General features: G+C 37.9%; 1 long non-coding RNA gene and 1 pseudogene across 1 annotated transcript in view; one reads left to right on the top strand and one right to left on the bottom strand.

Annotated features, from left to right (window-relative positions):
• The window catches only part of LOC128089653 (uncharacterized), a 39,410-nt gene extending 28,870 nt beyond the window's left edge, over window positions 1–10,540 (top strand). The window contains exon 3 of the long non-coding RNA XR_008210636.1: window positions 9,090–10,540. This is a non-coding gene — a long non-coding RNA (uncharacterized LOC128089653). The remainder of the gene's footprint in view (window positions 1–9,089) is intronic.
• Window positions 10,541–11,706: 1,166 nt separating this feature from the next.
• The window catches only part of LOC128089691 (uncharacterized), a 70,683-nt pseudogene continuing 70,020 nt past the window's right edge, over window positions 11,707–12,369 (bottom strand).

Here is a 12,369-nt window from a genome sequence, read left to right as displayed (position 1 = left end):
GGGCTCATTTTAATACTCAAGAAATACTATTTTTTTGCTCCATGTTTCCCATTAACTAAGAAGTAAACACTATTTTTTTCTCAAGTAGGTTATTTGGATTATACTCTAACTAAAATGAGGAATAAAGGAGTTCAAATTTTCATGACAACGAAGGGAATGACCCTCTTCAGATGCATCTGTGTTTGGTCTCAGATCTCAGAGCTCACAGACAGTCCACAGTGTGTGCATGGCAGAAACCACAGACATTTCTGGATGAAAACCCTTCTGAAGAACCCCAGACCCTTGCTCTCATATCAGAAAGGACTATTGTCATAAATGTGTACCTTCAAGTATAATTTCATTGGAGCTGGTTGACATTATGCCAATGTTTTGAATGGATGTTTTTGTTTGTTTGTTTGTTTTTGTTTGCCTGTCATATGACAGAAAACTGGAAATAAAGAATCAAGTAATAAACCAAATAAAATGACCCAGGAGAAGGTTGCAATAATATTTATAAACATCTATAAACTTCTAATTAAAAGAAGGCACTGACAATGAAATTCAGAGTCTAGAGAAGTGCACTGATCGTATCCTATTGAATGTAGGCTGCTGCAGCTCTCAGGTACTCACACCAAGAAATGCTGCATAGTTACAACAGCTGCCTCCCCTCTGCAAAATTTTCTTTGCCTTACTTGCCAAAATACACATCATAAATACGACAAAATGCCAAGTTGGCGATAATGGTGCTAATGTTGCCAGTGTGAAGGTTTGCAATCATACGAGCAATTGGACACTTTCAGTGGTGTCATGACATTTTGAGTCCTTACAGCTGGTGACAACTCTTTTCTTTGTGCACTCCTACCTTGAGGGAGCACATACAAAGCCAGATGAATGTTATTCATTTGTTCCTTTATGTTACTCTAGGGGTGCTTTCAAAACAACAATCTGGCATTGAAGGACTTTGGGTACAGTACTCTGTAGCCACTTCTTTTCTTTCTGTGACACTGTAGAATTTTCTTTTTGGAAGAAAGAAAACATGAAAATTCATGTTATATCGTGACTGACTATTTTCATTGGCAGTAATCGCAAACAAACTTTTTTTTTTTTTTCCATAGAAATTTTGAGAAACTAATTTTCAAAATTAGGCAAAAAGTACCCATGACAAAATATTGCACAGTCAGTAGAGGAGGTACTCCAGCCCTCTGATCATCTTTTTGCCCCTCTTCTGGACCTGCTCCAACAGCTTGCTGTCCTTGATTGGGGGTCCCAGAACTGGACACAGTACTCCAGCTGGGGTCTCACGAGAGCAGAGTAGAGGAGCAGAATCACCTCCATCACATTTCTCTTGATGCAACCCAGGATACAGCTGGCATTCTGGGCTGCAAGGACACTTGTGTTACATGGTGTGTGTACTGTCCTGCTTTCCTGTTCTACCTATATTATGAACCTTTTTTTCTTATTCACAAGACTCAGAATTCTTAAACAGATATGTAGCTTGTTCTGGAACAGGGCAATTTTGTGAACACATACTTACATGAGTACTGGTATTAGCCTTAATGGTACTCCCACTTTTGCCAAGGAAAAAAAGATGTAAGTGTGAAAGTTTTCACAAGTCATGCTGACATTAAAGGAGTGAGGTGTTGTTTTTTTTTTTTTTTATAACCAAAATAATATTTGTTGTTTCTTACTGCTGTTCTATTTCTCTGTCTCCGCTCAATCCCACAGCAAGCAAAGGTGGTGAAGAACTTATGGATTGTCTAATACCTTTCTTTACCTCTCTAGGATTGTTCCTTATAGTATATTTTTCAGTGTTTTGTGCTGTGTTTTATTGTAAAGGACATGATCCGACCATTTCCCCTGGAAATCCACTCAGCAGTCTAATAGAATTTGCCATTAGGAATATTTTTCCTTTGTTCTGCTCACATTTTCCTTTCTTGATTTCATTCATATACTTCTATTTAATGGTAATGATCTGACAATCACACTGTATCATCTTTCCAGATACATTCCCAAACACTTGGAGCCTAATTCCACACTCATTTCTAACTCACAGTGACTCAATGATGATGAAAATTTGATCTCCAAGGGCAGTTCTGCAAGGTACAGCACACATTTCTCTAGTTCACTGCCACCCTGTTGGATCCAAGTCTTCTGCATTTGTGTTCAAGCCCCCTCATCACATTGCCCTACCTTTTTTGACATAGATTTTGACCTACTTTTGCCCTCTCTTTTTGGCTGGTGATGTTACCCCAGTGCCCTGTCTGACTGCTCACCTCCTCCCTGTTGGTTGCAGAAAGCATCATCATTGTCGTGAATAGCAAGATGCCCACGTTCACCTCAGCTAATGTCCAGTTTTCTATGCTAACATGAAAGTATCCCAGATGATCTTTTTAGTTTTGGGGAATTTATTTAATTTTCAAGTTATAAACGGGAATATTCAATCGTAAGTTGAACTTGCTTTTGCTGAATAACCATAGTTATTTTTTTGTCAAGAAGTTGATGTCTCTTCTCTCATTTTATCCTGTTCTCAGACTTGAGTTGAGATTTTACTAGAAGAAAGTTTCTCTAGGAAAAGTTATTTGCTTTGGAAGCACAATGCCTAAATCCTTTGTAGCTAAAAATAACACACACACACACACACATGCACACGCACATGCACAGACATATATATAATGTATCAGTATGAAATTCTAACAAGACAGAAGAATTCTGTAATTTTCACTAGACTTTGTACTTCAACATCAAATGTACCTTGAGTTCCAAGGAAATAAATAAATGCACAGTAAATAGAGCACATCTCCATTCTGAATGTGAGCATCCTGAGAAAATAGCAGGAATCCCACATACAAACATTGCTCAATGACAAGAATAAGTACAAAGAATGACTTTGGATGCTGAGGCCTTGTGATGAAAAGGCCTTTTGACATGAACTGTAGAAGTATTTGCAATCAGTCTTGGCTAGATCTCCAAGTGTATCTGCAAATTAATTGTTATTCACTCAAGTTTTATGGGTACTTTTTCATGAGCCTTGCCAAAACTCCTTGCTGGAGAAAGGAGAGCTTTCTTTCTTCTCTGATGAAAGTATCTGTAGAGCTTTCAGGCTGGGGTGCACTTGAAGGTAAGCCTTCTTTGCTGTGAAAGGTTGAGGAAAGGAAGGCAGTACAAGCAACTGTGGTGCTAACAGTGATCCTGGGCTGAAGGAAGGACAAGAGGTAGAAATTTGGTTGAGAACCCCATTCTCATTTGATTTTTTAGGGGAAAAAATAATCAAATGAACAAGAAAAGAAAATAAAACAAAACAAAAAAAAAAACAACCAACCCCAAACAAGCACATTCTTTTCGATCTTGCATGGGAAAATATCTGTGGAGACCACCTTCTTTTGATTTTAGTTCTAATCCTCTTGCCTCTTCATTACCTTCCATATCTCCTTAGGGAATTGTCTTTATTTTTTATTTGACCTGACATAAGTATCTCTGCATTTTACAAGATGGCATGTATTTGTTTCACTGATATCTAAATTCTCTTTTACCATTTGCCTCAGGCTTGTTTTGTATTATCCCTAACCAGGAATCTGTGCACATGGTACACTCCTATGGCTCCCTGAGCCTGTGAGCAACATCTGTAAATTGCCATCACTTAATAGTTTGGCAAAAGAGCCCCCATTTTAATTTTATTTACATTTATTTGCATACCAGAACTCTTTCTTTCTTTCGACTGTGCAGTAAATGTAAACAAAAGATACATTTTCACAATTTATTTAAATAATGAAAATGCATAATTTTTTGTTTTTAATATTTATTCATTTTGACACTATTTTTAAGGGTGGTTTTTTTTTTTTTTTTTGCATTTGTACTCACTCAAAAATCATCATGCAAAGAAGCCCCAGAATTATTTAAAAGTAGATTTGACCAAAAGGAGTGCACCATTTCATCTTTGCTATTTTTCTTTCTCCTTTCTTTGTACCTACATGAAGCCTATATAAAAATTTTCATCCTTAGACTTAGTTTTAGGTGTGATGATATCCTTGTGTCTGGAGCAGAGAAACCCCTCCTGTCAAAGGTCCCATCCATGCAGTTCAGTGCCTTCCTACAAGCTCTTTGTTGAGAAGTTGAAATGGCAGTCCCCCTTTGTCCCAGGCTGCATATACTAATTTCATAAAGGGTTTATATATTCTCTTGGTAAAAAGAAGAGGCATAGCCACAAAGAGCACACACACTCACATGCTCTGTATTGCTAATTACAATGCTTGATAAAGCACCTTTTTATTTTCTTCTCATATATTCTTGGCTGCGTTTCTTCATCTGATAGGCCCTATCCCTCACTTGTATGTAGTTACCATTTCCCTGTGAGACTGGCTTCACCCATATTTAGGCCCTCAGTAAGGCTTATTTAGTGGTTCACAGGTTATCCTTTTCCAAACACTTGCGCTGCATGACAGAGAGGGTGAAGTTTTGATTTTGTTTGGTTAACCTTTGACTGATGTTTGTACATAGTAAGCAGATTGGAATAAGGGATGGTTTGTCAGCTCTGGAATCCTGTGGGCTATTGCAAAATATGAGTCAATATTCGCAACAGTCTCTGTGACTGAAAAATTTGTGTAGGTTACAGTGTGTTCTAATGAACTAAAAACATTTATTAATTTTAAGCTCATGATTCATATAAGCACAGCATAAATAGGAAAAATTCCAAGTATTATGTATATTCACATTGAGTGATGATTTCTTGCTTTCACAACATCCATTATTATATATATATATAATATTATTATATTATATATATATGTTATATATATATATATATATTAATATATATAATATATATATATATTTAACCAACAGAGCAATAGGGCCTGGATTTGTTCTCAGCAGAGATATTTTTCTGGCAAGGCAGTGCAGCTGACTGCTCACTTGAATGTTTAAATTAATGCTCACTTATGCAGAAGTATGCCAACTACCGATGCATAAAACCAACTTCTGTATCACCTGTCTCTTATCTCATTCCCTAACATGGCCCAGCTTCACTTACTCTTTGAAATATTGGTGCTCTGTTTGACTACAGATAAGTATACATCCTTGCATCCCTGAACAGCTCTTTTCCTAGCTTAGAAGTTACAGCTTTCAGGTTTCCAATCTGCCTTCCATGGTGCAATCCTTTCTTTTACAAAACTCTTCATATATTATAAACTTTACTCATGCAACCCTCTGCTTAAAGCTATTTGCAGTCTGACAGTATTTTGCTACAGAGCAGAGAACACAAAAATGATGAGGCAACTTAAGTACCTCCTGTCCCACACCGAAAATGTGGTTTCTATCCAGGTTTTGATTTGGTGACATTCTACAGGAAACAAAGAAGATTGCAAATTGTTTTTCTTTTATTTTTCTGCCGAATTTCATTGAAGTTCTTTTTCTTGTCCACTGCCATCCAACTTCTCAGAAACTGTAGGAAGTCATTCCAGGACCTTTAGGAAAAAGATTCTTAAAAGATTTTTTTTTTGTTAGTTATGCTGGAAGAAATACTGTAACAGTAATAAGATCAATAGAAGTAGAGAATTTTTCCTTCTTGGGGATTTTAAGATTGCTATCTCCATGCATTTGGGGTAAGTAGAGAAGCAAAGGTGTAGCAAATGAGAAGAGTGCTCAAAGGTTTCATTTGTGTAGCCATCTCAAAAACACAATTTGAAGAGTTGGAGCAAATGCAAGTCATGTTTTGGCATGGAATCTAGGAGGAAGAACAGTCTTGAAAGGCATAGCCTGTGCTGATTATGGGATGGTGTTGCTGGCAGGGCTGTGCTGCTCACATTTCATGCATGCTGGGGTTTGGTAGCTAAAATTATTATTTAAAGACAGCCTTTCACCTTAATCAAGTTTTAAAAATTGTTTCCTTATTTATTCAAGGAACTTTATCAGTGCTTATTATAACAAGCTTGGCAAAGTGTGGAAAAATACAGGTTTTGTCTATTCTGTGTTTTCTAGAAGTTTGAAATTGTAATATGAACCTAACTTGACACAAAATTGATTTTCACAGTCTAAAGGAAGATTATGGGATATATAATATTCTTTGTGCAGTACGCAGCAAAAGGATCATATATGCGTGATTTAAAAGGTTATCAGCCTCTCAAATATTCCCTGTAAGTTCAGTAAGTCTGTTTGCATATATCCAGCTAAATATAGCACTTGTGGGGTGTGTATATATGTGTACATATATGTATATAACTTTGTAGATGAGCACGTAAAATGCCATCTTTGAAATTTCTTAAGCATATATATCTGCCAATCTATGGAGGATTTCCAATTTCTCTCTCTCTTAGCAAGAGAATCAACTCAGATTGACCTACTGTCTTATGCATACAGTTCCATCATCAGACTAAAAAGCAAGAATAACATCACATGAATCACTGGAAATAAAACAAAACAAACATAAGAGATTGCAGTGTAAACTCAGTTCTGTTCCTTCTGGTGTATCTAAAATAAATAATCTCCCACTTGGCAAATAGTTAGGTGTGCAGGAGTTCCCTTCAAGGTAGCTTGCCATGACTCACGTGCATAAAATAAAACAGAGACCGCCACGCGGAGGGCTTGTTTATTGAATTCCCCTGATGGCTACATCTGTGCTGGGAATGGGCAGCCCTTGTACACATTGAAGCCCTCAAAACTCAGCCTAGAAAAACATTTTCCCCATAGACATAATTGTTTTTTTGTCAGGAGTAGTGCAGTGGAGCACTTTTGTGAGAACTGTAACCAGAAAGTGCTCTGCACAGGTGGTTGCACTGATAGATATTATTCAGTAAGGATAAATACAGAAGGAGCGTAAGCCAAATTATGCGTCATCATGTTTGTGATTAACCTGCATTTCCAGGTTGCTTTTCAAAGGGTGAAATAGTTTAGGATGCTTATGTTGAGCAATCCTTTGTCTTTCTATATAACATACAGCTAGGAGATTCCCCTTTTGAGTGACAGATAATACAGCAAGCAGTCCAACTATTGTGTTATTATTTGCAATGATGCTACTGGGGAACGAAGTAAAACAGAGAAAATTGCTTTTCTTTTTTTTCTTTTCTTTTTGTTTCCCTGAAATTGATTTTCCTACATGCAGTGCTGAAATATCTGCTGTTTCAACGCATTCTAAAGGCCCAGTCCTGTAAAACCCCTCTCCACATTCCTGCACTGCAGCAAGATTCCACACCTGTGTCCCGCACTAACGCCCGAGGGCCCAGGCCCTGTGCACACACATGCATTAGTCATTGCATTGAGCCCAATAGGGGGGTGACCTGCTGACATGACCGCACCAGGAATGAACAATGCCTTATTCTTGCGGCAGTGCTACAAACACAGGCAACAAACACATCTAGCATTGCAGCCATGAGCTGAAAGACAGAGCCAATGGGTAGGCAACTTTATTCTACGGTATAGGCAAATTAGAGGGAAGAAGGATTAGCAAATCTTAATGGTGGGACAGTTTTTGGACGTTTTTTTTTTTTTAAGGGAATAAACCAATAATCAAACAGCAGCGAGTGTGTATTTAAAATGATCACCAAAGCACTTCTTAGAAGCATTTTCTGAGAAAGTCTGATTGGCACATTATATTGCTACATACTTTTACATTTTAAAACAAATCTACTTAACTTCAGAGAATGGCAGCGTCATCTGGGGGTTACAGGGAGTATATTTGCTTACATGTCTTCAAAATGGGAAAAAAGCATGTTTTACCTAACTTCATGGAATGTCTTGAAACTGTCAGAAGATATGAACAGTAAATACCTCCCTGCCTTTCTTTTCTTTAGACAGTCCAAACTTTGTCACAACATCAGAATGGCAGCTTGTGCTAGCTGCAGCCACACAATAGCTCCTTACTAACTGTATTGGAAGTCTAGTTTTTACCAGTTCATACAAAGAATATAAATACAATATTCAAATGCAATATTTTATGTCCCCATAATTTTTAATGAATGTTGAATAAAATGGGCTTTCTCAGCATCAATCTAAACTCTGAAAAGAGTGTTTTTCAACCTTAAACTTTCCTGCGTATTTACATCTCTATTCTGTGTCTTTCTAACACTCAGCTCTGTGCCATGGTTAATAATCTTTTCTCCTTTTTCATTCTATGTGTGCTGATTCTGTGTGTATCATAGCAGCTAATTACCAGCTTCAGTAGTTAAAAGGAAACGAACTCAGAAAATGAAAATAAGGGTTAGGTAGGAGATTAGGAAAAAATTCTTCACCAGAGGTGGCTGGGCTCTCTTTTCCTTGCTGCAGGAAGCACAAGTCAACTGCCAGGCAATGTAAAAGGGAGCACTGAGTATGTTCCAGGCCAGAGCTGGGCTGCAAATCCACCTCATGGAAATGATGGAGGAAGCCTAAGCCCACGTGTGAAAACAGGACCTGGGGGGACAGTTTCACTGTAGATGAAAATATTTAGGTTTTTTGTAACAATGTGTTCATAAAAAGCATTTATTCTGCTCAGATTATTTGGTCTTTAGCTTGTAGAATAGTACCTGTGTGGAAAAAAATCAAAGCTGTATGAATGAAGCTCAGTCCTGCAAAGTTATCATATAAATCACTCATGATTAAGTAGATTTTGTGCCTAGCCAATATATTTTCAAAAGAGAATTTTGCATGAATCTCCAGTAATGACAGTGCTTTAAAACAATATACTCACTCTGGGGTAGTAAGCCTCACATTCATTGCAGCAAAGAGCAAATGGTCTTTTTATTTCCATTTCCCAGGAGTAGAGATATACGTGGGGTGAAGAGTTTTCTGAAGGTCAAGTACAATATAGCAGAGCTGGTATTAAAATAGGAGTTTTTCCAGTCCTGTTCCTATACTTGAGGCACTTCATATTGCTATGTCAGTTGTACTTTTATTCTCATAAAAATGATTTTTTTATGACAAGAATGTTAAAGTGCAAAATATCTATAAACATTAATGTATAATTATTTTTGTGTCCTACTATCTATAAACTGAGTCTCAGTACGTGAATACATACCTGCATCATTCTAATTCACAAAGAGAAGGAATTGTTCTTTATAGTTTTACTTAAACAAGAAAAAATGGATGTGCTTCCTTTTCAACAAGCATCCTTTTCTAATGTACTTAATAATTCTGTGTTTCAGAGCAGTGCACAGATAGTGACTTATCTTCCCGAGGAGAATGAACGAGATGTCAGTTTGGAACTATTCCTGGAATTACACCAGCATGAGGTCTCCTCTACCAATCTAAGGCAATACTACTGAAATGCAAGAAGTCCAAAGTGATCTATGTCCAGCTGACCATGCACCGACAGTGTCAAGCCTGGCAAACGTTCTATATGCCTGCACTCAAAAGGAGAAGGAGAATGGGTACCCCCTGGGACATTGCTTCACAAGGCATTGCAGACACACATTTCTCTCTGAGGAGTATTTATTCAGCGGAACAGAAGCTTCTCTAGCAGGTGGACATGTTTACTAATAATGCTAGACCAGAATTCTGCTCCCATGAAGCACCTTCTTGAGGTCACTGTGAAGAATAGCTAGGTAGTTTTTATCCACCAACACAGCATAACAGCAAATACAGCAGCACTGAAATCCTGCTTTCCTTGAACATGGAGCGCACCAGAGAAGGTTTCAGTTGCAATCATTTTGCATCAGGATGAGTCTGATCTAAAACGAGGGCGGAAGCAGCCCTACTGGGATTTGTTCACATGAGTAAGTCAAGTAGGATTTGCCAAGCGATATGCATGAAAACTAATTTGCTTACTGGAATATTCTTTTGAAGTGTTTTCTTTAAATGATTGCAGCTCAAAAGCAGCAGAAAATTTATCCAGGTCTGAGGTATGTCTGCCTCATTCTGCTTTCTTAATGTTGCATCAATTATGTATGCCCTTGTCACTTTGGATAACAGCCTGGATAGATACTAATTGAAGATATTAATGATTATGTAATGACTTTCACTAATTATTTTTCTCTTTCAAGTATTTTAAAAAATTGATTTTGTTGACAATAGTATGCTATGATGAATGGTTGTTAAAATGTCTCTGGTGCAAAATGAAATACATTTCTGCAATAATTTCAATTATACCAAGTCAGGACAATTTTAATAATATTATGGGTAGATTACACTTTTTTTTTTTTTTTGCCTTTTTGGGAGTGGGAATATCTTTCATATTTACTATTATTCATTAAAAACCTCCGTAAATGCAATCAAATTATTGTAAAAAAAACCACATTTAAAGATCCTGAAACATACTGTAAATGACACCAATCCTTCGTGTTCAGAAACTTCAGAAGTTTGTCTTGATTTCAATGTGAGCTCTGTAAATCATTTGCTGAAATATATAAATATATATATATATATTTGTTTAAGAAAAAAGCTTGAACAAAGATTTTTTTTCAACTTTATCACATATTTCATCTAGCTATCAAAAACTCATTAACACAAATTCAATGAACGTCTTAGTACTCGGGAGAATTATGGTTTCTTAACATCTGTTAAAGACACATGTTGCTGCATTTTCTAAAAACTGTCTTGGTTTCATTCTTGTTGCCAATCTGAAGTGCATCACAGTGCATATATACAGTGCCCATTATTAAAGAGGAATTACACACATAAATGAAAAAAAAATATTTATACAATATATGTATATATATATATACAATAAATGTGCCTATATAGGCACATTTCCCTCTAATTTCTAGTGGCCTCTTCTAGAAGTAAATTAACAACTTACACTGTTCTAATGAATGTGCCTAAAGAGTACATTATTCTGTAACACAAATGCCTTGACAATTTCTTATGTCATTTAAGCAGCATTGTACATATTTAAATTCAATCAAATACTTGATCTCTTCAGTATTTTTAATTACAGCACTACTCTTATTTCGTGAAAGTGCTAATGAGATCTCAGACTGATTTTGGTGATCTGTTCTTATATATGTGTAGCTTAATGGTCTTCTACAGTACAATAATGGAAACAGTATTATAACTAGAACATAGTAAAATACAGTCACTACAAAACAAAACAAAACAAAAAACAGAAATCAAAAAACAAAGAAAAGCCTTTTGAAAAACAGTGAGTACCTTCATTTAAGTACAGAGAACAGACAGGAATACAGATTTCCTTGCTGTGCTGCACGACTGCTCCTCAGGTGCAGCTTTGCTGAAGTCTCATGTAAATGGCCCTATCTGAACTCTTGGGGATGCAGCGAAAACCACCATGATAACCAGTAGCATTGTGTTTGCCTTAAGTCTTCCTAAAAACAGCTTGTGTCCGTTTGAGCTGACTTGGATCAGTAAGAGGCCTGGAGTTAATGTGGTATCTTTTCATCTTCTGAAGAATGGAGATTTTATGATAAAATGCCAACAGATATTTTGATAAAATAGGTCCAGGACTAGCTGCTGTTACTTCCAGACTTTTTTTTTCTGTGCGTCCTACTGAATCTTGAGCATTTCTTTGCAATGTTTTATGTTTTGAGCAGGAGTAAAGCTGTTTCTCACCCAGGTATAGTCCATTCCTGGTGGCTGGGATCTTTCTCTGCAGAGATAAGACATAGAGGTAGCTCTTAATAGGAACAAGTGATAGGATTTAGGCAGAATTTAACTGACGGGGTTCAGGACAGTCATGTACTTCATTATTGCAATGTAACTCACTGGATTTCACATCAGGATCTGTCATAGAATCATAGAATCACCAAGATTGGAAAAGACCTAAAAGATCACCCAGTCCAACCATTCACCTATTCCCAATAGCTCCTACTAAACCATGTTCCTCAACACAGCATCCAGCCTTTCCTTGAACACCCCCAGGCTCGGTGACTCCACCACTCCCTGGGCATCCATTCCAGTGCCTGACCACCCTTTCTGAAAAGCAATACTTCCTCATGTCCAGCCTGAATCTCCCCTGCCGTAGCTTGAAGCCATTCCCCCTGGTCCTATCACTGATGACACGAGAGAAGAGGCCGACCCCCAGCTCACTACAGCCTCCCTTCAGGAAGTTATAGAGAGCAATGAGGTCTCCCCTGAGCCTCCTCTTCTCCAGGCTGAACATTCCCAGCTCCTTCAGCCTCTCCTCATAAGCCCTGTGTTCCAGACCCCTCACCAGCTTTGTTGCCCTCCTTTGAACACGTTCCAGGGCCTCAATATCTTCCTTGCAGTGAAGGCCCAAAACTGGACACAGTACTCGAGGTGCGGCCTCACCAGTGCTGAATACAGGGGAACAATCACCTCTCTGCTCCTGCTGCCAACACCGTTTCTGATGCCAGCCAGGATGCCATTGGCCTTCTTGGCCACCTGGGCACACTGTCGGCTCATGTTCAGCCAGGCATCAATCAATACCCCCAGGTCCATTTCCTCTACGCAGTCCTACAGCCACACCGCCCCAAGCCTGTAGCGTCGCCTGGGGTTGTTGTAGCCGAAGTG

Source organism: Tympanuchus pallidicinctus, unplaced genomic scaffold (genome assembly GCF_026119805.1).
Source record: "Tympanuchus pallidicinctus isolate F22 unplaced genomic scaffold, pur_lepc_1.0 scaffold4, whole genome shotgun sequence".
Taxonomy (NCBI): Eukaryota; Metazoa; Chordata; class Aves; order Galliformes; family Phasianidae; genus Tympanuchus; species Tympanuchus pallidicinctus.
This window is presented reverse-complemented; position numbering and strand designations above follow the sequence as displayed.